The following is a 23,803-nucleotide window of genomic DNA, read 5'->3' on the forward strand; positions in this document are numbered from 1 at the left end:
TGGTTCTCACCCTGAGGGTCGGCCCCTTCAAAGGATCACAAGATAAATCGTCGGGAGGGTCGTGAGATGATGAGAAGAAACAAGAAAGTTCTACACTTATCTGTTTTATTTTTTTTTAATTTTCTCCAAACTGTGAAGTATTTGGTTTTCAGACTTTTATTTAAATTGAAACATGTCACTGGTGGAACTGCTAACAACTCGTGAATGTCTGAAACATAACAGGGGAGAGAGACTCTGCTCACAAGTTTAATGCTTTGTGTTTTATAAGATTATTTGTAACTATTTATATTGCAGTGTGCATGTTATAGTTGTGTACCTATTGTATCTATTGGCACAAGGTGAGAGGTTCAGGAAACAGCTGCAGTTTTGACTATTAACTGTACTGCAGTGCAGTTCCTTACAGGAACCACAGGGGGCAGTATGGACCTGCTTTTGAGAGAAGACCGGCTGACCTCAAACAACCTCACAGCTCCTCCACATGAAACACACACCACTCAGAAATAACAAACCCAACACCTCCAGAGGAAACACGACACTGTCCGGTACACAAGACTTTAATAGACCAACAAAAAACACATGAAACGTGATCTATTCCAGGTCGATACATTTGCAAAATATGTGAAATTCCCAGATATGGAAGATGCCAGCACATTTAGAAGAGTAGGCACATGAGTTCTTACAGTACACAGGCTGCTTTCTTGCTTACAGTAGATAACAAACATCCTTCTCTTTCAACAATTAGCTTTTTGTTTTCTCAAACACTGGACCACATTTCCCATAATCCTTGTCCTCCTGTTGCAAGTGCAGATACATTTTTATTTACTTGTTTATTTATTATTAGAGTTATTTCTACAGTACAGTATATTGAACACTGATGCATTTAAAAACTGTCTCATTTTGTTAAATGAAAAATAAAAGTTGTTTTGTAGAAAACATGTTTATACAGAACTCATCAAAATAAAAAAAATGATATATACTGAAACTTGAACATGTTGAACTCTGCCCAGGCCTACCGATAACTGCAAAGATGCCATCTGGAATTAAAACTTTTAGAATACATGTGAAAGAATAAAGTTGTGTATTAGCTTAAACTATTTATATTTTATACTGCGAAAACATTTGAGCAGATCTCCAGTGAAATGGAGCGGACTGATAACACTCTGATGTCTGTTCAATATAAAGCTGGACCCAGCAATCTGTGAGCTTAGCTTAGCACAAGGACTGGAAACAGGTCACTCGCACTGTTCTGTCCAAAGATAATAAAATCTATGTACCAGTAACTCTAAAGGGCTGCACACACAAAGAACAAGATCTGTACAGAATTGAAGTGTGTGGAGGGTTACATGCAGGACTATTTTCTTGACTTGGTGCAGTGACTTCCTGGAGTCACTGTGAGGTTCCTGGGCAACTGTCATTCTTAATCTGTGTCCGAAATCAATCCTTATTTAGCATACGGTGCCCCATATTTACCTCCGCCATCTTTTATTTGAATGTCTGAATTGCAAGAGTGAAATTATTTATTTATCACGTTCTGATCACCTCTGTGGCTTCGTCTGTCTTTGGTAACACTTTATTGGAAGGGGTGTGCGCAAGACTTTTCATGAATATTTATGACCATTCAGTTATTTTAAATGAAATGTTGATACTGTTCGGAAACTCGGATTAACAGAGTAACTATATCAGTCTTAGGACCACGCCTTCAAACACACCTTGTCTTTTAATAGAAAGTTAATGACGCAGTGACGTGCTGTGAATCACACTGAACTGACGACAGCTCTCAGTCATCAGTGAGGAGCTCCACTGCTAAAACCTACTGACTGGTACAGCGACGGCTGTGACTCACTTCAGCTTAAAGTTTCAGTGTCAAAGAGTCATTGGCCCGGGGACTACAGACGAATTATTTATTTATTTTATGTATTTATTAATTTGCACTGCCCCTCTCTAAATAAAGTAAATTAAAAACATGAAGTATAAACTGCGGAGTATTTGTTTCATATGGAGGAGTGAATGAGTGATTTCAGACACTTTCTGCTGAGCTACATTAATCAGCTGCTGGCTCCAGCTTCATATTAACCATTAAATGACTTCCTCAAAAAAAAGTACTGCTTTACTGTAAACTGCATCAATAGATATATGTAGATAAAACAAATAAGTACATAAAAAATATTTGTACTCTGTTTTGTTTCCTGTACTTACTTTCCTATTTCCGTGTACAAACTCAGCTATGTACGTTTGTGAACTTTAATGTTGTTAATGCCAGTTATGAACATTCACCTTTATGAGTAAAAACAAGTTTTTTTGCATTAACATTTCCCTTTTGTACAAATAAATCTGCTTATTTCTCCCAATATGTTCAAACAGTTAGTCCAGAGCTTTCTTTTTACACATGTAGAAATCATAAACTGTGTGTACAAACAGTAGACTTTATGAAGTGTAAAAAAAAAAAATCACTTAGTATGTAAAAAGCCCCCCCCCCCCCTCCAAAAAAAGAGTCCATATGTTCACTAACTCTGCTACACTAATGCTAAAGGAATTGTTATTTAATGAGGTAAAAATTAATCATGCGAATATAAATACAGTAGAAACCTGACACTGAAAGGTTGGAGAGTGATTTCCAGTGGATATGAGGAGCGTCTGCCAGGAAGAGTTAAACATGAAACTGTGACAGATTAAAACTTTACTGCATCATTCTCGTTTTACCTCCTTTAAAGCAGAAATGAGCTCTTCTCTCACCGGTGACTGACAGTTCTCCAACCACAAACTGAGGTAAGACACTAGAAAGCCTCTGGACTGCATCTGTAGTTTGCGTTGTTAGTGCGAGGACGGGAGCCGACGTTCTCCGAGCGGCTTCAGAGGAAGAAATCGGAGGAGTTCATTCGCTGCGAGGACGCGGCGTGTGCAGGCTGGCGTTTTGCTCCGCTTTGCTCTCCTCCGACTGTTTCTTCTGGTGTTTCTCCAGGTTCTGCAGGTCCTCCAGCATCTCCTCGATCAGAGGCGGCATGGAGCCCGGGATCTCCATCTTCAGAGTCACCACCCTCTCAGCGCCTGTGGAAATCAAATCAAGCCAATATTATATATAATTTATGTTTGAATTGTAACAAAAAATAAAAATGAAAACAACATTATGGAAAGGATCCCTACAGAGATTGACTTTTTTGTGAAACAGTAAGATGTGTTTTATTTAAGCACAAACAGCCCTTATATCTGTTTTGTCAGAACCATTTAATTCCATTTACAGAAACAGTAATTTTCTGGCTGTAAAACACATTTCATTCAATCTTGACAAACAAAATAACCACCAGCTCCTCTTAATTCTTGGAGGCAGATGATTAATTATTGGTAGAGGAGCGAGATGTCAGACATCAGATGTCTGCTGCAGCCCAAGTAATCATTTCTTTGTCCTTTCCTGATTAGGACACACGAAGGATGTGATCATACGTAAAAAGATAAAAGGTTAAATGCTAAACTAACAGGCTGGAATTAAATCCTGCAGCGCTCCTGGAAATTCAGCCAGATGTGCCAATTAATGTTATTCTTGCAAGTAATTTGCAACTGCAAACATCAGTATTGAATAAAAAATTGAACATTACAGGTAAATTCACTTTATTTCCCACCAGACATTTTAGCTGTTTATTGTTCAAACCTACCTGTTTTTTAGTGGGAATACTGTAATGTAATTTTTGGCCAGTTTCGAAGCCCTAATGCAAATAAAAACAAGCTTTCCTGAACAATGAAATTGTAATATTTGCCTTCCACACTGAATGCTGTTAAACAATAAGACACAGGTATCAAAAGTGAGGGAAATATATATATATGTATACAAAGAGAAAAGAACATAAATAAAGTAACTGAGGAACACTATGTACAATCACAATATACAGTATCAAGCATCATCTAGCTAAAGTTTGCTAACAAATGTAATTTCTTCTGTCCAAAGATCTACAGTCTTTCTTTTATTTGCTTCCTGCACAAACAAAATTAATTCATGTTTCCTTTTACTTCACAAATGATTCTGAAGGTTCTCAGCAGGGGAGTGTTTTTCTGACCTTTGGCGCTGATGCTGCGCAGGTCAGTGATCTTCATGAGGGCCTTGGGGAACATGAGGGGCATGCTGGGCCGTCGTTTGCGGGAGTAAATCTTCAGTGCCTCTAGTAGCGGCTCCTGCAGCACCTCCACCTTAGACGGCTCCTCCAGGTCCTGACGATCTGTTCAGACAGAAAAGTCAAACACCTAGTTTCAACATCTCACAGTAATGTTTTCTTCTCCAGAGGTGAATATTTATTATGTTAAACACCCTCTTCTGTAAAGTTGTATTGTCTCCTGAGTTTCCGTACCTCCAGAGACGAGACAGATGGCGCTGAGGAGGCCGCTCTCCGTGTCATCCATCTGCAGCGGCAGCAGCTGGCCGGCGAATGAGAAAACCTGATCCGTCAGCGGTCCAAATCCAGCGTTGTGGATCTGAGTGCGAGTCAGGGTCAATCCATCGGAGAAGGTCATGGTGTCCTGGTCTGGTGTGTAGCGAGTACAAATCCTCAGGATCTGGACGGGACAGGAACAGAGCGAGAGGGAGGAAGACTGAAGTCTCAGCTCATTAAGCAGATTCCCATCATGAAACTGGTTCAGTTTGTTTGTCTTTGTCAGGATAACAGAAAAACTGCTGGCCTGATTTTCATGAAATGTGTGTCCTTGTGCATCTAATAAGGGACAGAAGCAGCTGCAGAAAGGCTCTGAAAAATATTTTAATGACCTGCTGTGCCAATTCAAGATGTTTTTAAAAGCAAGCTTGACGTCATATTTGTACCCAAGTTTGCTTCTCCATTTAATTATTATCATTAGTTAAATCAAATCAGCAAAAGAACAGCAGCTTACATCAGATCTGCTCCACCGGACGTCAGCAAGAGAAGTTCACACTCAGTACACAATCAGTTTGTTCTTAAATCATTTCTACTGTAAGTTGTTACCTTTTTAACCTTCAATGCAGAGAGGACCTGCTTATATCGTGTAATAACGATGTCTGCCTGCTTGTTTTGGTAATTTACTTCCTACATCTGTTTCACACTAAAAGCTTCAAGCAGTTTGGGTGGTTTCATACACATAAGACAAGATCTGTCAATCTGTATCAGCAGAACTCAGGATCTCTATTCATTTTCCAACGACCTACAAAAATGTCTCATCACATGACTTTTTAAATAGTTTTTCAGATATTTTATTTGTCTTAAACCCAGTTTCATGGTGTGGAGTACAAACAAAAGAAAGAAAGAAAGAAAAAAAGAAAGAGGTTTTTTAAGTCTGTGTTCAGCTCTCAGTACTTTTGTTGCTTCTAACTGAATCTCTGTGGTTTAAAGTTTAGTTTTTCTCCTGCATCACTATTTTTACTTTCAGGTATCTGCCTTATTTCACTCTTTCATGTTTGCTTTCAGCTGTATAGGAGTCATTTTAACTTACTGCAGATGAAAACCCAACATTTCCTGATTGTGCTGCTTCATAAAAAAGCTCTTAAATTTAACAAAATATTAAATTAACAAAACATCTATTGCAAGGAATGTATGGGAAATTAATGTGTTTTTCTACCATGTTACAGATGCAAGATAAGTGTGTCATCCGTTTAATGCACATCTTTAAGCAGATACAAACTCTGCCAAAGTCAAACCAAGTCAAACGAGCCAAGCAGCACATGTGTGTGAAGAAAGAAGCAAAGAGCTGAAGAAGTTACAGACAGAGGCAACAAGTTTCTGCTGACTCTGCTGGAAAAGGGTCAGAAATTAGCGGGTGTCATGTTTACATCACAGCTGATTGGAGCTGGATCTGAAATATACTCGTGACTATTACAGAGTCATCTGACCTGGGAATAAATGTCGATTGTAACCTTTCCCACTGAAGAAAAAAGCCAGAAGTTGGTGGATGTTAGTGGGTTTTTGTGCAGTAAAAAAGTAAATCACATGAGACTTGTTTTAAGGTCAATTAAACACAAATCTTAACTTACCGCTGCCTCATTTACACTTTAATTAATGTTGATTACTGTGCAGCGTCCCTGATGAGTAACATTAATACAATATTTAAACACAAATGAAGCCAAATATCAAAGCCCTCTGGACTGTTTTTATTGCAGTGTAGCATATTCTGGGTTTACAGTGGTGACAAACATGAACGAGACGAGGAGAGCCTGGCAGACAGACGTCCCAGAGCACCTCATCAGGGAAAAATGTGTAAAAATGAAACGCAGAGGAGCTTTTGATCATACGCAACACCTCCCCTGGTGCTATCAGAGAGCGTCAGAATGAATGATCAGGCCCTGATGGTGATGATGACAGACAGGCTTGGCAGTGAATGACAGTGAAGACGGAGCGAGGATGAAGGAGAATAAAACATGTGACACACTCTGCCTGAGGGGCTGCTGTCTGTCTGCCAGCCTGACTGTCAGTTTGTTTTTGGCATGAGCGCCGGCTGGCAGCGTGAGTCGAGACCCACGGAAGGTGTGAATCGCAGTAGGAGCTGTGCATGTGTTTATTAAAGTGTATTTCAGGTTATTCAAACAAAACTATTTAGAGCTCGCTGTCTTATTTCAGTCATCATCACAAAGTTACTGCTCAGATTTGTTTTAATTTCTGAATTTATGGAAATCTAAAAGTGTTTTGTTGAACGCACAGACGTACCAGGATGTCCAGGCAGGCAGTTTTGAGCAGAGTGATCTGGTCAGAGATGGTCAGGCCGGTGAAACCGGGCACTCGCTTGGCGAACTCCACCACCTTGATGATGCACTTGGTGGCGAGCTCGCTGAACTTGTCCCACAGCCCGAGGTCCAGCTGGATCCTGTGGTCTGAGCTGGAGTTCTGCGTGGAGGAGAAAAGACGAGGAATATCTATGAGATGAGATGTTTAGGTGATTGTTTCAGGGAAGATGCAGGATTCAGAAAACCACATTAAAGGTGTTCAAATCCATCTGAGCTTGACAAAATTACCACACAGTGGGCCTCATGCAAGGAACCATTTATGAATAAATTTTCTCTAATTTTTGTTCGCATCCACAGTTTGTTTTTATTTTGTTTGTACTCACTGATTTCTGGGATTTACCAATGTTAAATATTAAAATTAAAGTGTAAAAAGAGAGCTCTGATCAGTCAATTAAATTTCTTCTTTGTTGATATGGTGGATGTGTAAGCAAACAATTGTCTGTTTACACACACAACAGATATGGAGAAACATTGACATTCATCTAAACCTGATGTACATTTAGGTCTGTTTTGTCTCCCTAAACTCCTGGACATGTCTGCTTTACTGCAGCTGCTACATGCTGCACTTTGTTTAACAGCATTCTGCTGATGTTGTCTGTCTGCTGCTTGGTGCAGGAAAGGTAAAGTATATTTTTAGAGACAGAGCTGCCTGCCACCTTAAGTGGTGCGTACGAATTTTCTTTCATATACGAACACAATTTCCAAGTGGTCCAGATCTGCTGTAGAGTCATGTGTAGTCGGTCTGCTGGTATCCAAACTGAAGTTTTTCACTGATGACTGTAAATTTCATTAGTTTGAAGACATTTTGAGTTTGAAAAGTAAATTAACTTCATAATTACCCTGTTTGACCACATTTCAAATTAAAATATTATTGGAAATTTACATATAAAGCCTGTCATAATTTATTTAAGGATCTATTATTACCTGCTGTCAGGTGTATTGGCTGTACATCTGCACATGCAGGTTTATGAAGTTGCCATCGATTGCCCCTTACTGTGGCGAGTCGTTTTTTTTTCCTTTTGAGGTTCTTTTCACAGAGACGTGTCCTCTTGAGTTCAGTGACGGTCCGACCCGGTCTTATGGATCTCTGAAAGCATCAAACTCCAAACTCGTGAAGTTCTTCTTTCTCTTTGATGCCATTTTCAGGAATGAACACTGGTGCAGCCATATATGATATTTTGGGGGCGTTAATTATGCTGATTTATAAGTCTTATGCACATTTACTCGAATACACACAGGTCTGATCATTTACACATTTATTTGAAGTTACCAGTGTTTGTTGAATCTGATGTGGCGTGTTCATAAAAGAAAAGAGAGGAATCTAAGATAAGAATACAAAAATGTTCTCGCATGAGGCCAAATGTGTTGAAAGACACTAAAAAAATTTAAGGCATCCTTTCTGAGGCGTTTCATTCAGCCAGATTAGATTTCTGGGTCAGATGTTTCCTGGTTACAAACCAGGAAGTTTTTTTCTTACCTGGAACAAAATGTGTCAGTCAGTTTGTTATTCATTCTGACCTGATTGTCTTCATACCTCAAACGCATCACTCACCTCAGCTGACTCACCAAACCACAAACACATTTTTGTTATGTTTCATCTCCTACTGGCAGCCACAGTGACGGTATCAAATATCAAATTCATGACGTCCCTCAGCTTTCACTCACAAACTGCGTGTCTACATGAAATCAATCAGTGGCCTGAGACAACAGCTTTGATCTCCTCCTCTCTGCAGATCATTTTCTCTCTGTAGAGGAACATTATTATTATTATTTTAACAGTCGGGTCTCATGTCGTGACTCACTGTGGTGTATTTTCCCAGCTGGCAAAGCGAGGGGAACGTCTCTCTGTGAGCCCTGCAGATCTTCTCCACTATCATGCCGAGCTCCGCCGTCAGTTCGTACGTCTCCATGATGGTCATCTTCACCGCTTCCTTCTTCCCCTTCCTCCTGTTTCTGTCGTTTCTCACTGCTGAAGAAAAGAATGACGCAGCTCATACAATGTTTATGAAATAAATAAAAGAGATTCAAAAAATGGTACTTGATTTAAAACTATAATATGTAACATTTTCAGGTTTAAATATCTACGATCTATATTATTTATTCTGTCAACTTGTGTACTTACATTAACCCACGTTTCCAACAATGTTCAAATTCAGAGAAATACACAACTTGTTCAAGGTAACAGTGTGTTTCCTGCTCGCCACTAGTTGCTTAAACTTCAGGAAAACCACGGGGTTTGTCAGATGTGTCAGCATGTCACTCAGATGCGTGAGAAGGAAAGTTGGTGAAACAAAACGTGATTAAAAGTTTAATATGTTTCCTCGTCCATGAACGTGATTTCTGCCTGAGTCATGTCAGATGGATTTTCACGGTTGTTTAACAATGAAGAAAACAACTCCCATGATCCCACACAACTCACACACAAAAAAAACCCCTTAATTTTTGTTAAAGGGTAATTCCAGTATTTCTTATATTTTGGGGTCTGAATCACTGAAAGGTTCAAAAAGATTTGGAATTGGTCCAGTAGACTTCTTCAGAGTCAACTGCAGTGGCTTTAACATAAACCCTGTGGGCGAATGTGTTTATCCACTAGAAGATCTTGTTTTTGCGTTCGCCAGGCTCAGATTGTTTGTTGACTGTTGCTGACAAACATTATGGAAAGGATCCCTGCAGAGACAGAACTTTTCAGACAACCCTTTCCACCAGGAAACTGAGGCCTTCATATCGCTCTCTTCAAAACCCACCAGGTTCCACTGACAAAACATTGTTGCTGCTCTACCGCTGCCTGATCTGTTGATTAGTTTGTGTTGATTGTTTGACTCTGGTCAACACGCTTAACACTTGAGTTGGGATCTGAACTAACCCTGTTGACAGTAACTAAGCAATGCGACACAAGATTTCTGAATATGGGGAGAATTTTATTCTTCAATCCAGAAATTGAAAGTCAGACGGACAGACAGTATCCTTAAACGTCGGCTCTCAGATGTCAGTCAACCTCTGCCAAATGAAACGCACAAGAAAAGGTTTCAATCCTCCACAAATATGTCCAAAAATCTGCGTTAATCCTCTTCAGAAAAATGGACAAATATACGTAACAGCTGCAGTATTGTTTTGAATATTTCCTTTCATAAAAAGTGACAAGGATTCAAATGTCAGGTCAACTTTAATGTCCATGCTCTTTCATACTCTTTTACAGAGGTGCCAATAACGTTAACGATTAAACATTAATCAATTAATTGTCACTATGAATTTAACTGATTAAAAATTAATGTATATTTTTGTGTACAAAGTCTCAGTCCAGAGCTCACAGGTTTTCTCACAATTTGCCTTGTTAGTCTAGAAATGCCGCCCTGTTAGACATATTTAGTTTAGTGGAATAAAGACAGGAGCAGAAGTTTAGAGTGAGAGCCTAAATGTTTTATTATTCTGTTTATTTAAAGTTTTCGTGCTTCATGAAATATTATTTCCTATATTTTTAATAACATTAATAGGGTAGAATTAAATGCTGTAGATGAGCAAATGTACATGGTATAATAACCATCAATTTTCACACCACTGAATACCACTGCAACCCAACTGAAAACAAAATTAGGGTTGCAACTAACAATTATTTTCATTGTCGATTAATCTGTCCATTATTTTCTCCATTAATCGATTAAATAATCCTGTCACAATCTTGTCACTTCTTGCCTTGATGTGATGATTATTTTATTTATTTTTTAATCAGCTGATTATCTAGATTAATCAATGAATTATTTGGTCCACAAAATGTCAGAAAATGGTGAAAAATGTTGATCAAAGCTCAAGATGACGTCCTCAAATGTCTTGTTTTATGCACAAACCAAAGATAATCAGTTTGTTGTCAGAGAGGAGCAAAGTAACCAGAAAATATTCACATTTGAGAGGGTAAGATCAGGGAATTAAGATTTTTTTTCTTAAAAAAATGACTAAAACTGATTAATCACTTACGAAAAATTTAATAACTGATTAATCAATTAAGTGTTGCAGCTCTAGACAAAATAACTAAATGCGTCACAGAACACGCACAGGAGTTTCAGACATTTCAGTGGAACTCTTTTTCTGGTAGACAATAGTTTCCAGTGAAGACAGCTGGCAGGGGGCTGTGTGGATTATCGGTTACTCCAGGGAGCACGTGAAGCAGCCGCATGCTGCCTAACCAGGTTAGCCTTTCATAATCGCTTCGGTAACCGTGTCAACATGTTTGAATGCGTCCTACTGACTTGGCTCAGGCAGCTACGCACATGTCAGAGGAGCTCAGGATTATGCAACACCTCCGTCTCTGCCTTGCTCACCCCCACCCCTCCTCCTCCTCCTCCTACTCCTCCGCTCTCTGGATGCCCTACATCCAGTCATCATTGTGTAAACACGCAGAGTGAGATCATATTACTCACTAACTGAAGCGGTCAGCAAGTAGTTACATAGCATTCGTCTGTCTGCTACATGTGATGTATTTATGTAATGTGTGTGTGTCTGAGTGTGGAGGGGCAACAATGAGAACATGTGGATGGGTGGATCCTTCACTGCTGCCCTATCGCTGCCCTCGCCTCCCTCCACATAACGCACACACACACACTCTGTTATCTAGGTCAACACACTTCTGGGTAACACACACAGTTTGACTTTGTTTCTGTCGTACAGTCGAGGCGCTAGAGTGCTGCTGGAGTGAACTTCTCAATGAATCATTTACAGTTTAAAGGCTTATTCCACTCAACTCTTCTTCGTTTTGTTTGAACATGCAAATAGTTTCAGTTGTGAGAATTCTGCCAAACATTTTAACAGCAGCATGTCTTTCTAGACGAAACAATAATAAAACACTTTCCATGAGCAAATATAGAAAATACTTCAGCCTGTGGAGTATCTTGAGTTAGCAGGATGTTTTTTTTTTTCAGTCGTCTCCACATGGCGATGTTCGACTGACATGTGAGAGCCGGCGTTGCCAGGAGACGTGCTGTTTATTTCCACGTTGCGCGACTAACTGGAGAACATCCATATGAGACGTTCCCCCTTTTTCAAAAGCCCACTTAGTGCTGTTTATATTAACTTCACTTTAGGGATACAAGCTGTCTGTCTCTTAACAGCATTAAACATTTGTGCTGTCGTGCTGTTTTCACCAGAAATTCCACAAATTTCACCGATTCCCACTAGATGTTATTTTTCATTACTTCTAACAGTCTTTCTTTCATGGGCTCACACAGCGCTGTAGGTTTACAGAGGCTGAGGAGAACATAATGAAGCAAAACATTAATAAAAAAAATCTATTTTATGCATTTATGTAAATGTACATTAATCTAAGAAAGTATTTTTGTGCTTTTCATATTACCAGCAAATAGTCACAAAAAATAAAAACTTTAAATGCTTTGATATCTGCTGTATTGTTAATGCATTCTTCCCACTTAAAATTACATTTTAGTTCAACTTAATTCCAGCTTTTCTAAAAACCACACTGTTCTTTACAGCTTAATTTGACTTAAAAGGCAACCAACTGCAGCGTATTACACTTATTGCTGTGAGTGAACATGGTAATGATTGAAGGTGACACGGATCAACATTTTAGCTTCTCTCATCCGGATTATAGCAGCTCAACAGTCTCCGGACACCGTTTAGACTGACTTTATTGTGTCAATGAAACTGAACAGGACGTCACAAATATTTGAAATATTATGGACATCGCGATATGACTGAGAGCATAACACAAATGGCAGAAGCCACATTTTTGATTAAAGGAAAATGTCTGTGGATATGTTCCACGAACTTAAATATTATATACTATGTATATTTCCTAATTTATTTATTTATATTTATTAAATAATCAGATAATTTAATTTCTATAATTATTTTGTTGATGAAAACATGCTTGTTTTGTACAGACCCCAACAAATGCCACATCATCATGATTTTATTTTATTTATTTTCAATGAAAATGAAAAGATCATTCCCACGAATCATACTGATGTCATAACTTCTGTCAAAATAACTGAATAATTGAAAGAGCTGAGATGAGTTTTATTGTGCAGCCCTAAAACTGAAACTGTAATAGTGACGACTGAGGCGTTAGTGGGGGATTACGATCTTTGCAGGATCTCAAATTTAAGGTGAAGCTGTAAAAAAATGTGTATTTATAAAGTTAAATGAATTAATAAAAATAACACACATCCTTGTAACATCAAACTACAACTCAAACAAAATTTTCCCAAAGACGGTTTCTGTCATTTTAGGTACAGTAGTTCTTATTGTAATGATATATGTTCAAGTATTCATTTTTCTGACAAGTTTGGTTTAATTAGTTTCACGTCATGACTGACGGCTGAGCTCTGCTCGAGAGTTTGCCGGCTACATGCTGTAAATACATTTATACTGTCACCAGTGCAAAGATGGCGGCGCTCGAATCAGGGCTATTTTGGCTTGATTTTTGTACAGTTAAGGGAAGTGGACATGCGTCATCCACCTACATACAGTCAGTAGACTAAGTCTGTCTTTCTTGCACTGAGCTTTAACAAAATTCGCTTCTGCAACATTTATGACGCTGACCTTTCCGTCACCTCTGACATTTTCCTCTCTCTGATAAGTGACATCTAAATTCCATTGTCAGCTATCTACCCTGTCCTTGAAGGTGTCATAATGCCTTCTAAATTATTCACATTTTGTAAGTGAAGACAAATCCTTTCGTGGACAGCGACTATCTAATTTTGGAATCCCACATATTTTCAGCCCGAGAGGCGGCCGAGGAGGATGTGCTGGGCGGTGAGTCTCACGAGGCCTCCTGCTGAATCAGAGCGGATCAGACACTTACACTCCTTGGACATTCCCACAGCGAAACACTTCTGGAGCCGACAGTACTGACAGCGGTTCCTGGTGATCTTGTTGATGATGCAGTTTCTGTCTCGGTGGCAGGTGTACACCATGTTTTTCTGCACGCTGCGGCGGAAAAAGCCCTGCAGAGGCAACAGAAGAGTAGAGAGACAAGATATTAATAATTTACATTACCAGAGTATGAAAATAATCCTGCGCCTAAAGGGCCAATGAAGATTTATTTTGACAATGTTAACAGGTGTATTTACCCTCATAGTAATCAATTACTTATTAAAGGGACAGTTCAGATTATTCTAAGTGGTGTGTTATGAGGTACTTATCCATAGTTAGTGCGCAGAGTCAGCAGCAAAATGTATTTTAGCTACCTAAAAAAATCTGAAACCTTTAAGTGTACCCTATATTTAGAATATTTTCACTACTTTACCTTGCCATCAGACAGTCTATTCAGACAAGAAATTGCCACAACATAAGGCCAAACAAATCCTGTGTTCTGCAAGGTATAATTACTGTTTTTGTCAAAGGCGTCTGGCTGATTTGGAGAGAGTGACATTTGGTTCATATGACGGCAGTTTCCCAGCAGAAAAGGCCGTCTGTCTGTCTTTTTTAAATTGTTGAAAATATGTTCTGCTGCTGACCCTGTCCACAGCAGTACAGTGCTTAGCTTCTGTGCTGGCAGTACTCTCAATCTCAAAAAAATCTTAACAATCCCTTTAATGTAACAGAGTGCAATAAAACTTTATGTATACAGTAAATGTATTAAATTATATTAAATATGTTAACTTCATTTATTAAAATAACAACAATCCATCCACTGAATGTTGAGACATTTCACCAAACTAGAGGAATGATCAGGGGATCACCAACCTGTATGGATGTGGGAATAATGAATTTCTGTACAAGATTTTGGGTCACACCATCATGTAAATGTTAAGCTACTGACTTATACTGTCATCAAAATATACGGTAAAAATACAGGCCTTTATTATTTTCAGTGTTAATAAAATAACTTATGTTTAACAGCATCAGAAAACACCAAGAAGTTAGACTTTCTTGTCTTTTTTGTTCTTATGAAAATCAAAAAATATGTCAATGGAATTGAGAATAACAACAAATTCCAATAATCTGTTTTTAAAAATGACATACTGTGTGTGTGTGGACTATACTTTTGAATCAGACATTTTGCCTTTCAATAGTTTGATTTTCAGTAAAAAACTTGAACTTTATAAACATGAAAGAAACAAAGTTAAAATCATCTAAAACAATGAAAATAAAAGTCTACGTGGAGTTACATAAATTTGATTATTTACAAGAGGAAATGTGTTTATGTTGTGTAGCAGGATGCGACTGTTACTGTAACACTGACTGAATTCCATGTTGTTTCACACACGTGGTTCAGGCCTTGCAGTGATGTTGGTGTTTTCTCTGAGCAGATAAAGCAATCAATAACTGACTACATAATGACTATTAAGTAATAAACAAATTTACTTACTTATTTCTTACATTTTTCATGTGATCTTTGGAGTCAATTAAAAGGTTTCATCCTCTTTTAGAGCATGACACACATTTACACAATGACTGCTTCCATAAAAGCCAAATCTCTCAAATCTCTGAATAAGGTTTTGTTCAGTAGCCACTTAATTGGAGCATAACAGAAGTGATCTTTTTGAGTGAAGAGCATGATGTGAAGTGGACCGCAGGCCTGACATGTTACCTTGCAGCCCTCGCAGGCGCTGACGCCATAGTGGTAGCCTGAGGACTTGTCTTGACACACAAAACAGGGCTTGTAAGTGCGAGGAGGAGGCGGCGGGGAGGGGGGGCTGGCGAACAGGTCGTCTGAGCTGGAGCTGGAGCTGGAGCTCTGGCTTCCAACTGCTGCAAACACACAATATAACACCGCACAACACTCCAGGTGAGACTGCATGAAAATGTCACGACTATAGTGGTCAAAATAATCAGTTATCAGTATTGAGCTGAAAGTTCGTTCACCATCATCAATCATTTCACCAAGTTTTATACTAAAAACATCTGAATTAGTTGAAATGACATCATGTCTTTTGCGAGATGAGTGTTTTCACCGACACAAAACAGACCCACACTGCACACGGCGCCTGCATCTGGGAGACTGTTGCTAACTTTGGATGATGCTAGTTAGCTTTTATTGTGAGTTTTTTTAAAGATTGTTAATCAAACACTAATTTAATGATAATTAAAATTTGAAACAGTAATTTCTAATTGCAGGAAATCTGACCATGATTTATTGTGAAACCGGTAATCGTTTCATCCTTATGACACTCATAAACAAGCACAGAAGACTGTAATATACTGTCATTGATGAGCCTAAACTCTTTGGGTTTTGCTTATCAAAGGAAAATCCGACTCACCATGAAAAACAGAATATCTTTTGGTTTTAGACAGTTGGTCAAATAAAACAAGAAATTTGAAAACATCTTCTTCTTTGTCTGTGAGAATTTTTAATATGAATTTTTTTGACATTATATTGACAGTGAATGTACTATAAGACTGTCACTTTTGAAATTGAAATATAATTACTTCAAGTTGTTTTATTTATATTTATATTCATAGATATTTATAATTATTAAAAATACACTTGAGTACTGTTTCAATGCCCTCATGTCGTTTTGGATTTAAATAAAGAATGTCAGCCGATATATCAATATCAGATTGTTTTTTACCTCCTAATGTTGGTATTGGCCCCAGAAATCCAGTATTGCTTGGGCTCTACACTTTTTTCTTTGTATATTTATTACTTTAATGGCCCATAACATTTGCTGTATGAAAAACATAGCCTTACAATACAAATAATAATGTCCTTATTTCCTTTAATCTTTAACAACACTTGGAGAGAACAAACTCCAGAACAAGAGCCCTCTTTTTCATGTATTTATTATAAAAAAAAAAACAAATAAAAAAAATGCAAGGCAAAAAATAATATTAATAATAAATTAGGAGAATAATCATAGATAATTGATCATAATAGGAATAAATTTATCAGCTGATTGTTATTCCAAAGCATGCAGGGTCAAAAGCATCAATAAATGGTCAAGGATCACTTTTGCATCGCCACAAGTGGACTTTAGACTCCCAGTCTCACTTCTAAAAAGCAAACTTTGTGCCAAGAGTAGACAACAAGTTGTTGTTCCGAAATCAAAAATTTATAAAAAGATAATGTGAGTATACAGACTTCAATAAATAAGAAAATTTGAGGTAAAAACTGTACATTTTCTAGTAGAGAAGAAATCAAGGCTGCTATGAGATTTCATAGTAAAAGCTTTACTTTTCTCTGCTCACAGGGCAGGACTTTTCTGTAAATCTACACTGATCTTATCAGCTTTTATCAGGCTCTGAGGCTGCAACAGAGAAAAGTATCCCACCCCCCACTAATTCAGACATATTGTTTAGTTTGAGTTACTTATCTACACATGTCCTTCAGGGACTAAGAAGCCAAAACTACAGAGTGAAACAGGGGTGTGGTTTCTCTGTCCAGAGAAAGCAGAACTGACAAGACATCACAGACCGGCCAAGTTGCCAATGTATTCCATGTAGATTTTGCCTCTCCCTAATATACACAGCTGCACCTATTGTGGCACAGCTTTAACCTCCATTTTTCCAGTTGAATTTTCACTCCATCCATCACAACAGTCAACCCTCCCACTTCAGAACCACTTTTGAGAGGAGGATTGCTCCAGTCAGCCTCCCCGCCGGCTCTGTGATCACCTCCACCGCTCCAACACTGACAGAAAACGAAGAAAGACGTTCTGAAAAGGGGACAAAACGAGAAAAATTGCTAATCTACATCCCCTTGAACCCGTGGCCTCCGGTTGAACCTGGAATCAGCGGGTCAAACGAGGACACCCCCAACAGCCCGAGCGCTCTCCCAACACAAAACAATGCAGGAGCATGCCACAAGCCCAGCTGACTGATGAGAGGGAGCGAGAGGGAGGGAGAAGAAACAGAAAGTGTGTGTGGTGGGGCGGTGTAAGTAATTTGGTCGGGGGAAGGGGGAAAGTGGTTGCCCCCATCCCAATTAAGGTGGTGTTATCTGATGTATGTGGCAATGCATTGTGTTGCATTTAAACAACAATAACCACTGACGGCAAAAAATAGGGCTGCAGCTATCGATTGTTTTCACTGTTGATTAATCTGTTGATTATTTTCTTGATTAATTCAGCAGTTGTTTGGTCTGTAAAATGTCAGAAAATGGTGGGAAGAGACAATCAGCGTTCCCTAATGACAAAGAAGACATCCTCAAATGTCTTGTTTTATCAACAACCTAAAAATATTCAGCTTGCTGTCATAGAGGAATAAAGAAACCACAAAATAGCCACCTTTTAGAAGCTCGAATGAGAGAATTTTGACTTTTTTTTTCTTTGAATGACTCAAGTCGATTAATCGTTGCAGCTCTGGAAATATTTTGTGGCCTAAAAGATAAGGGGATATGTTTAAAATGTGACTCGATCCAACATGCTGTAAAATGTTATTTTTGGTTATTAAGGAAGAGGATCTTTTTGTGATTGACCTCATTTGTGTCCTGATCCAATACAAGATCCATAAACCAAAATTCAACAGAGGCATTTTCATTATTGACTGATTTGCTGATTGTTTTCTACATTAATTTATTATTTATTTATTCTGTAAAATGTCAGAAAAGCGAAAACATACATAATAACTTCCAAGGGTCCAAACTGATGTTTTTAAATTGCTTATTTTGTCCAACCAACAGTCCAAAACCCCAAAAACATTTCATTTACTATCACATGATAAAGAAAGGCATCAAGTTCTCACATCTGAGAAGCTGGAACCAGCAACGTTTTTGCATTTTTGCTTCAAAACTGACCAAGGCGATTAATGATCATCAAACAGCTGCAGATAATGTTGTCAAAAGTATCAACACTTGGTTACCGTGTGTTTAAGATTTTACAATGTCCATTTAATATATATAATCTAATATCAAACGTACTGTAGCTAGCAAAAATATTCTTAAATGCTCATTCAAGACCGGTCTGAAATTTGACTTGCAGCATTAACTAAACCAGGGAGTGTTCAGAAAAATTGTGCGCACGATGTAAATAAATAAAACCAAAAAAGAAGAAAATAGAGCGTACACTTTTTAATGCTTTCTTTCACCTTGGTAGAGTATCAAAAGAGGCATTGAGGTTTTTTTTTTTTTACTAGAATTGCAGCAAAATTTAAAATTAGCGTATTATGACAGCTCTAGTTGCAGATTTATTTTCTTTCAACCTACAAATCAAATCAAATGACAAATTGTCGCGTTATTTATTTAGGTCATCTGTTACATGTATGTACCTCTGTCTCACCCCTGGCACTTACTGTAGACTCTGCTGCTGAAATTTAAGAAAAATAAAACAACTTGATTTGACAAACTTGTTTCTCAAAATGCAAAATAAAAATAAAATCTTCCTCTCATTTTTTTCTCTGCCTGGCCCAAATACTCTTCCATATCAAATAATACTGACTTTAACTTTTGAATGTAGGTTCTTTTTAATTTGTAACGGAGCATTTTTACATTTCTAGCGCCTTACTTAAAGGATCTAAGTAGCAACAGACTGCCATGACCTCCTGAGCGGGTGACCGTCCGGTGAACCCACAGTGACCCCAAACTGACCGGCCCTGCCCACCCGGCCCCAAACACAGACCGCCACACTGTCATGAAGTGTTCTGAGTTCTCATACAGTACCCTGTGTTCTGCTGCAAGAGCAAAGTCATCATGAAAAGCATCACACCATATAGACCCAGAGGACATGGAAGTATAATGAGTAACACTTTACTTAAACATCTCCATTTATGCATTTCTGTGTCGTCTATAAAACAATAAATGGCTTACAATGCACTATAGTGCAGTTGAATTTTGGCTCTAAGGACATTTGTAAGTGTTTATTTAGGTTCAGTGTTTGCCAACAATGATAACTTGTCCTATAAAGACATATTTTGTAGCATTTCAGCTGAATTTTTGGATATTTGTTTATTGGACGACTTTACAAAGTCCAATCTTAAAAATAGCCACACTATGAGGCTCAAAGAAATGTTGGCAGTCATTCATAAAAAATGCATCAAGTTAAAAAGGAAATCAGAGGCCACCCTCCTGATTGGAACGTGGGTTTCTGAGATTAATCGATGTATACTTCAAGAGAAAATAACCTACTGGTTGAGGAATTTTACAGTGTCACACCAGACTGACTGTGCCTCACCACATTATCATTGATCATTATGGATGATATCTGTTTGATTTTTATTTTAATTTATTGATTTTCTTGTTAACTTGGTGCTGTTTTTTGTTAGTAGCAAGTTGTGTGTTAATGTGTTTGGCTCTGAAAAAGCAAAGTAGTATAAATTAAAAAAAAAAAAAAAGAGGGATAAAAAGAAAAGTAATTTAATATCTACCTCTCTCACCTCCTCCTTCATTGGATTGTTCTACAGCCATTTTTTCATTTATTAACTCATTAATAATATTGCATTGTAATATCCCTTTATTTATTTTGTTTGTTACCTTTTGACTGTTTTACAGTTTTTAATCGATTTTATTAGCTTGTTTAATTTGTTGTCATTATTTAAATTTCTCCTGTGCATCAGTGTCAGATTGTTTTACTGTTTGATGTCCAGCACCAGGTATGAGATGTGCTGCAAAAATGATTGATTCATAGTGACTGAACCAGGTTGTGGAAAAGTCACAACATGGAAGATCACATCAAAGTGGTCCATTTATCCCATATTTCTAATAGGGCTGGGCGATATGGCCTATTTATAATGTGTCCATTTTTTAAGCTATGCCATGATATATGATATTTATCCTCATATGCAGTAAAATCACCTTTGCTTTTACAGAATATGATACATTGCTATAGATTAAGTTTGAGCAACATGGACAAAATCAAATATCGTGTGTACGTATCATATTATGACAATATTTCAGGGATGCCTCTTGGCAATTAGAAAAGCTTGAAAACTGTGGTAAGTTCAGAAAATTACATCAGTTTACCACAATACAGTCTTAAAAACCAGGAAAAAACACTTAGGTGACTTTATGTCACAATATAACTCTATGCAAAATCTAAGACAACATCTAGTCCCGGTGTGGGATCAATAAAGTTCATCTTCATCTTCATCTTATCTTATAATAATTAATATATTATTGCTCAGTCTTTGCTCAGACCTAATAGCCACCTACCTTTCTTTGCACCTTAATGTTTTGAAATGTTATTCCAACAGAAGGATTGTTCTGCCTTTTAATGTAAAGACCTACAGTCAGATATCACTTTAAAATGTATTTGAAAATTAGAACATACAGGACTACAAATTGCTGATCGATTGGTTAAAGGTTTGATGAGTAAACCAACGTGATATCATTTTGTTGAGCAAAGATATTAAAGGATTAGAGAAAAATATTTGGGTTCTGATTTTGGGCAATATCAGGGCTGGGCAATATTGATATTATATTGATATTATGATATGAGACGAGATATTGTCTTAGATTTTGGACATCGCTATAATGTGATATAGCCTAAGTGTTGTCTTTTTGTGGTTTCAAAGGCTGCATTACAGTAAAGTGATGTAATGGTCTGAACTTAGAGACTCTTCAAGCTGTTCAATTACTTCCATTGACCCAATCACAAGAGTCACGCCTTCAATATTGTTGTAATAATGACATATATCAGACAGTTCAATGCATCATAGTCTCTAACATTATCACTATTAGAGAATTTACGATATGATATTGTACAGAAAATGTGCATATTGATATATATATATTGAATCTTATGGCATAGCTTAAAAATACTGAGCTTATTCATAAGCCATATCACCCAGCACTATTAATCTATCTATCTATCTATCTATCTATCTATCTATCTATCTATCTATCTATCTATCTGTCCACCCTATAGGGTTGCACAATTTGGTAAAAAAAAGTCAATTTCCAATTATTTTGACTGAAATTGTGATACGATTAGTGGAAATGATCAGTTTTGCATTACAATTGAACAAAATAAGATTAAAATCCTAATAATGTGATATTTTTTTGAGGTTTGTAGCTAATAAATGTTTTCTTTAATATGGAGAACAAGATTTTTAGGCCATGTCATCTCTGCAGCACTACAGTACCTCATTATAATACTGTTTTGTCAAACAGTTTTCCTTTTTCAAAGCACTGTGATTTGGTTCTCCGATTCAGATATTGCCATTACATTGAAAAATCTGCAGTCCCAACATTTTGAAATGTTATTCCTATTTGGGGGTTGTTGTACCACACCTGACCTTTAATGCAAACAGCTATAGTAAAACATAAAAATTCATTTGAAAATTAAAACGTGCAGGGCTAAAACTTCTGATCTCTTTCTTTCTTTACTTTTAAGCAAAGCTTTGAAAGTATTTTTGAAAGTAATGATGGAGGGTGTCCACCACAGATTGCAGAGCCCTTTGAAGCATATTTACGTTTTCTGATTTTTTTTTGGGGGGGGGTCACATGACTAAAACTGACTTAACATAACAGATTTCAGTATATAGCTATAGATGAGACAACATATTCACCAAAACATCACTGATCTAAATTTTAACCACAACATCAGTTTCCACCTACACTGTGAGCACCGGTGCTGCTGCCAGTCCGCCTCCATCAGCTCGGGGAGGAAGGCTGACAGGTCTTCCTCGTCCTGCTCCTGCAGCATGCACACGGGGCTGGTTGTGCCGTGGAAGTCCATGAATTCTCCGGGACCGAAAGCTTGAAATTCCAGATAGTCAAACATGATTTTCAGTCTCAGCGAAGTCCGTATGAAGATGCTGTCCGCATGGGAAACCCTTCGTGACAAGGCGGTTTATCTATGTTTGCAGCTTATACTCGATCCAAATTGTTTTTTTTAACAGTAAAACATGTCTGTGATACATTCAAAGCAGCGAACCGACCTATGTTTCCCACAAACGGTCAAAAATTGTTGGCATGTTTCTTGTAGCAGACTGTAGTCCTCCAGCGGAGAGACACAGCGGTTAAACACATCCAGATCCGGAGGCTGTTTTGCATAACAAAGTTTGTCTCGGGACTTCTTCGTCTTCTTCTGCTTATCTCTTCTTTATTGACGAATGTCTCAACTCAACCTGCTTCATACTAGTTATGTCAGAGCGACAGAGCGATGGTGTTACCTAATGTATGCGAGTGAACTCTCCGTGAACCTCCTCCTCCGCTGCTGACCTTCACATGACCCAGCCGCCGTCTGACATCACTAGCAGCGGGGGAAACAAGCGCGAGAGACCCGCGCACGCGGTGCTGGATGAAAAGCAAAGTAGGCTATGTCAAAGTTTACCCCATAAAGTATTAAAACGGTGCTGCAGACCCTGAGAAATATTTAATTCCGCGCTTCAGTTCACCTGAAAATTTAAAATTCAGTCATTATCTCCTCACCCGGATGCCCACTGAAAATCATGTTTAGGTTTTTAAGTCCACAAACCAGTGGTGGAGTTTCACAAGAAAATAGTGTTGCAGAATCTCCCAAACAAATTGAATTTTCAAATGGCAAAAACAACTGAAAACTGAACTCTTTAACTCTTTGCCCTGTAAAGGAAAGGCATTTTAGTTTTATACAAACCTTACAGTGTACCTTGGTGTGTTTTTTAAGGAGACTTGCATTTTTGATTTATTTTATTTTTTGCTGAGACTGTTTCACCCATGCAATAAGCCCCTTCTCCTGAAGGATAAATGTATGTATGTGTTTCTGAAGAATTGCATGTTGTAATTCAACAATATTTCGCTATCAGCAAACACAATGACAGAGCGGATTAGCAAGTGGTGAAGTGAGTTTGTGATCATTTATGTGACAAAGTACAAAAGAGTTTTCACATAATACTTTGTCGCAATTGATAAAGGCACAGATAAAACCCACAGTGCTCAGCTAGCCATTTTCAATGGGGGTATTAATGACCAATTTGAAGTCAGAGAAGAGTTGCTGAGTTTGTGTTCAATGCCCGGCTAACTAATGTGTATAAAAAAAACACAGAACTGCTCTTTGCATTTTTTGTTAGTTATGACTAATATGTTAGTGATGGAAACAAAAAAAGTTCATATTTAGAAATATTGCATTTTGTTGCAGTGAAGTAGCTTCCCTACGAGAGGTTAAGATTCTTTTTTTTAACGTACTCCACATTGCTTATGAACCCTTAAATATTGAATAATTGAAATGTATGGCATCTATGTATATAGGTCTATGTCCCTTGAGGGTA

At 37.8% G+C, this 23,803-nt stretch overlaps 1 pseudogene across 1 annotated transcript; it reads right to left on the reverse strand.

The window, feature by feature from the left end:
- Positions 1-2,849: 2,849 nt before the first annotated feature.
- On the reverse strand, positions 2,850-22,940 carry LOC146322196 (retinoic acid receptor beta-like; annotated as a pseudogene). The gene is made up of 8 exons (XR_014771430.1): positions 22,173-22,940; positions 15,273-15,433; positions 13,542-13,683; positions 8,533-8,699; positions 6,654-6,830; positions 4,335-4,539; positions 4,047-4,205; positions 2,850-3,045 (listed from the first exon to the last, which is right to left on the reverse strand). The product of XR_014771430.1 is annotated as a retinoic acid receptor beta-like (transcript).
- Between the last annotated feature and the right edge of the window lie 863 nt (positions 22,941-23,803).

Source organism: Lutjanus erythropterus, chromosome 9 (genome assembly GCF_056507025.1).
Source record: "Lutjanus erythropterus isolate fLutEry1 chromosome 9, fLutEry1.hap2, whole genome shotgun sequence".
Lineage (NCBI taxonomy): Eukaryota > Metazoa > Chordata > Actinopteri > Lutjaniformes > Lutjanidae > Lutjanus > Lutjanus erythropterus.